The following is a 5,722-nucleotide window of genomic DNA, read 5'->3' as shown; positions in this document are numbered from 1 at the left end:
TACTAGACATACATTTATATTTCGAGTCTGCACTTATATTCTATAACAGTTTGATATTAGATTTGAACACTAACATGTGAATAGAGTTTGCCAGTGATTTTCTTCAAAAAATTTTGATTCTTAGATATGTATCTAGAGTGGAACTAATTGTTACATATGTCCATCTTTTTAAATTGACACTTATCACTGAATTCATAGAAGAAGTTAAAAAAAAGAAACAAAACTCATATCAGTAAAATAGAAACGAGAACGAAAGAACAATTTTATAGATGTAGAAAATGAAATCACTTATGGAGACTCAATAGTAAACAAATCAAGAGCAGAAAACATAATCCTATTTCGTCATCTTACAATTGATGTTGCATATCTGATTTTGGTGATTTGTGTCAGCCGCAAAACTTAATTTCCTTTTGTGCATATAAAGTCTTAAAAATAATTAAAATGAGCTGTAATACGTTCAATCTTTAATAACGATGATACATTTAAGAGACCAACATTTATATTCATCATTTTACAATCGATAAAGAGTGTAGTGTTGCAAAATGTTAAAACCATTTAATGACAAAGCATTAGTATAAAAAAATTCATTCCCCGCATGCGCACGGATTATCATCTAAAAAAATTATTTAAAAAGTAAAAATCTAACAATTAATATTTGATGACTTTAAATGGCTTAGAGAAAGGAACCAAAAGTCTGATTGGCTTAAAATGAACTATGAAAACTGTATGATATACCACAAAACCACAACAGCCTACAAGCCAATATGTGATCAGAAGAAAATAAATATGTGGTCACAAAGAAACAAATCTACTGGTACACCAAACAGGTTTGTCAAATAAATTTGTGGAAAAGAAAATAAGTCTGTGAAAATTTGATTAAACCTTTATTATAACTAGATGAATTTCACAAAATCATGAGATAATATATATATGGCTTTTTGTTGATAAATATTATTTTAGAATTCAATTTATTTTTAGTATTTGATTCTTAAAAAGGAAAATCTATCAAATACAATAAAATGGGTTTTGACTAAAAGAACACCCAAAGAAGAAAATGACAAAAAAAATGTTTCATTAAAAAGGTAAATATCATTTATACCCTTACTTTATAGATATATAAATATAAAAAAAATCTAAAAATAATAAAAAAATATTATTTTCAAAACTTCATTACTTAAACCTAAACCCTAAATCTAGATTAGTTAAACTTAGGGATATACATGTCATTTACATCTCTATTGAAAACTATTTTGGTGAGTTTGGACATTGTGTGCTATATTTACGGAAAAAAAAATTTTACTGTTATTCTACGATATTTTTCTTCTTAAAATTCTATTTTTTTGCTTGTGTTTTGCTTTTGTTTTGCTTTTGTTATCTAATTTTTTACTGTATTTGTTTGAATTTTATAAACGAAGTCATATGATATCCAAATCAGACCAACAAACCATTTGTTCATATAGAGATGTGTATGGACAGAAATTTTAAAATCAACAACTAATAGAATGTTTCTTTCAACAAAATCATGTTCAAATTATGGATATATTTACTGTTAATAGACCCAATAATTGCTTCATTATGCAACAGAAGAATGGTTATATTACTTCTACACGGGAAATTTACATCTCTTATTTAGGCATTGGAATGCATGACAAGATTACGGCAATTCCAATGTGACGTTTGCAAGAGATTCTTCTGAAGTGGTGAAGATTGTTTCAGAACCTAAAAAATGACTTGCATTTGTATCTTATCTCGAATAAGTACGACGGAAAAAGGAAAGTTTCACAACTTTCACGATCACTCATGTACCCAGAATTTGAAACACAAAGGCAGATAATCTTGCACGAAGAGCTATTTTGTCTTCATAGACATTGAGTCCTCCTTCTGGTTAGCAGTCTTAATCAAGTCTAATGCTGATGGCAAAACAAAAAGAATGGTTATATTAATAGTATCCAAACATTGCATGATGAAAAGACACATTAATATAGAAAAGGGAAAATTCCATAAGAATACTCCAACTAAATTTTATTAAGCTTTTTAATACTCAAAATTTTTCATTACCGAGTTTAATACCCCAACTAATTATTTTGTTCATTTTAATACGAAAACTTTTAAAATTGTACCCCTTTTAATACCCAAACTTTTTTATTTTAATTGAAAATACTAATAAGTTTCAAACAAAACTTAAAAAATCTCTAAAATCTAAGAAAATATTACAATTTTCTAATTTTTTAAGATTTAGGAAAGAAGGTAAAGACATTAGTGAGAAAATTTTAAATTTAATTTTGATGGAAAATAAAAAAAAAATGTTTTTTTCTATTTCAGAAAACAAAATAAATTCAATATTTGAAACTTAAAACTTTTAGTACAAATTTTAAGGTTATACAAAATTTAGTTACTTGAATTTCTCAAACAGAAAACAAAATTAGAATTTTCTGAGATTTGTTTTGTAAACTTTATAGATTTTTTAATTTTTTTTTGAAATCTATAAATAATTTAACTAAAATATAAAAAGTTTGGATATCAAAATGGGCATAATTTTAAAATATTTTATATTAAAATGAGAAAAATAATTAGTTGGGGTATTAAACTGGGTAACAAAAGAGTTTGGGTGTTAAAAAAGTTTAACAAATTTTAGTTGGGATATTTTTATGGAATTTTCTCTATAGAAAATACATCCTTAAACATTTTAGCAACTTTAAAAAAAACTAATGTAATTGTTAGGATTAAAAAACACATCCTAAAACATTTATTTTGGATTCCACAAAGACACATTCTTAGGATCATAAGACAAATTCTTACACATTTTCAATAAGACAAATTTTTAACACCATTGCATGATGAAAAAGACCATCAATAGAGAAAACACACATCATTTTATAATTTGACAATTCTTTAAACTAATTATTTTTTTACAATGAAAAACACTATCTTTTACATTAATTGAATTATTTAAACTAATCACTTTTTATAATAAATAAGAACAACCTTTCATATTAATTGAGATTCCTATTATTAATAAATTAAGTAAATATGTGGTTTTATATATGTAGAAAACTAAAAAATCCTTATTATTAAGTAAATTTGTGGTTAATAAGAAACAAAATTGAAATAAACTTTATATGTCTACCAAAATTATAAATATTTCTGACAAAGTTTGTCAGATTTTAGTTATATATGTCCGGATTAAGTAAATCTCTCATTTTTTATTAAATCTATCAAAATTAAATAAATTTGTAATCAAAATTAAAAAAAATTATCGATAAAAAATTTGTGGCGTCGTGTGACCTTTTATTTTATGGAAATATTGTAATTTTTATTATCTGAGTTAAAATTTATAATAATACTATTTTATAACTTACAGTTTTTGATAATTAAAAATGGGAAATTTGCCAAATATGACTAACAACTTGATTTTAAATACAAACTTATATTCAAACTTGAATCAAATGCAAAACTAACCTAAAAGCCTTGTGAAAATACAGCCAGACCCTTGTGACCAAACAAAAAAAACAGAAGCCATTTTTATGAATATAGCCCCAGTAAGTCGTCTGAGTCATCTGAGATGCTAGAAGTCTTCTGGACGACTTCCAAGTAAGTCTTCTTGTGTAGCTGATCTTAAAATAAATTTTAAATTTTTAAAAAAATATTTTGATAAGCAAAAAATTAAAATCATGTAATTATAAACAGTTTTAAGTGATATAAATTAAAATATAACAAAACTGAATTGTTTTCAACATAGATGAGTATAGGTAGTGAATCATGGTATTCTTTGGTCTAGGGTTTTGCAACATATGTTGTAGTATTGTATGTATTCTTAGGGTTAGATTTTGGAAAGCTTGAATTTTTTTAAAAAAATTAAATTTTTACGTGTAAGTGTTTATTTTTGTGTATATTAAACACTTTTGAAGTTTAATTTGATTTTATGAAGTGTTTAGTTAGGTAATTAAGTTTAGAGGTTATGTTTAGGGTCTAAACGACTTCCAAGCTGGACGACTTACATGTAAGTCGTCCAAATATTCCCGCCTAAAATTAAAAAAAAAATTATTTTCCCGCTTAAATAATTTAAACTAGACGACTTACAAGTAAGTCGTCTGGGAAGTCTTCTATTTTAGTTTTCCGCTAAAAATATTTTAATTTCCCGCCAAAAATATTAAAGTCTTATGGGCGACTTACAAGTAAGTCGTCTGAATCAAAAATATTTTAACCTAATTGGATTTTTTGTCTCCCTATATAAAGAAAAATTTACACATTTCTCCTCTCAAATGGCTGCAACAAAAATGTAATGTTCATCATTCTAAAACTCTTCAACCTCTCTCTAATCTCTTTGAACTTATTAACACTAAGCTTTATATCAATTTACTGTTTTTGTCTCATGTCTTTCTCACTAATTTATCTTGTTTTTGCAGGTTTTTCATCACATGATTCTCATCTTCCAGTCATTTAAAGGTATATCTATCAATTTTAGATATGTATTTTTGTGTGTTCTATAAAGGTAGATTTATCTAATCTTCCACTCATTTTCTCTGTTTTTAAGCCATTTGAACGAAGTCTCCCTTTCATAACAGATCTGAGCGTTTTGGTAAGTTTTTATGTCTGATTTTTCTTCATTTGGTAGCTTCATGTTGTATAAAGGTCTTACTTTTTTCTCAAACTAAAACTCTCCAAACCCACTCTAGCCTCTTTGACTTGGAAACACCAAACTTTATATGAATTTTTCAGTTTTGTATCATGTCTTTCTCACTAATCTATCTTTTTTTGCATATTTTTAATCAGATGGTTCTCATCTTCCACTCATTTAAAGGTAGATCTATTAATTTTAGATATGTATTTTTGTGTGTTCAATAAAGGTAGATTTATCTAATCTTCCACTCATTTTTTCTGTTTTTAAGCCATTTGAACGTTTTTTGATATGCAGGTTTTTCAGATCTGGATTTGATATGCAAGGTTTTCAGATCTGGAAGACTTCTGGGACGACTTACCTGTTAGTCGTCTAAAATATAATGCGCTAGACGACTTCCAGGAAGTCATCTGGACTTCCAGGAAGTCTTCTGACGAAGTCTTCTTCCATATCAAGTGGAGTCCATGCTTGTCTTTGTAGAGGAATGATCTATAATAGTTTTGTTTGTGGTATGTTTTGTGATTTGCATAGCCTTTCTCTTATCTTTGGATCTCCCACTCCAATGGCCTTTTTCTCATCTTAATAAACAAGAATGTTGGTAGCTTCATATTGATACAATATTTTAAGAAGCATTTTAACCCTTCTTCCAACTCATAACAATAATTATCATTAGTGTCTATAACAATAATACTTAAGAGATGGAAACAAACAATAATAACTAGTCAAAGCATATAACAATTCGAGACTACTTCCATGTAAGTCTCTGCATTGACTAGAAGACTTCCATGTAAGTCGTCTACAGCCAGACGTACTTCATGTGTTTTAGTTATTTCAAGCAAGTTCTGAACTTGTCTATCACTTGTAACATGAATAGGAGGAAGGTCTGGAGCCATCTGTTGTAATGAGTAGGTTAACTCCACAGACTCTGTGTTCATGTCCAGGTTATAATCTTCTTGAGCCATTGCAACAAGATCAGCATGTGTCGAACCTTTACTCAAAAATAACATTCTCTCTCCTTTGAAATGATCAACCACAAAATTCCAACATCTATCTTTCAACAATCATTCTCCATACACTGCACGTAACTGACGCATCATCTGAAAA

Source organism: Brassica oleracea, chromosome C2 (assembly GCF_000695525.1).
Source record: "Brassica oleracea var. oleracea cultivar TO1000 chromosome C2, BOL, whole genome shotgun sequence".
NCBI lineage: Eukaryota > Viridiplantae > Streptophyta > Magnoliopsida > Brassicales > Brassicaceae > Brassica > Brassica oleracea.
Note: the sequence above shows the minus strand (reverse complement) of the source record.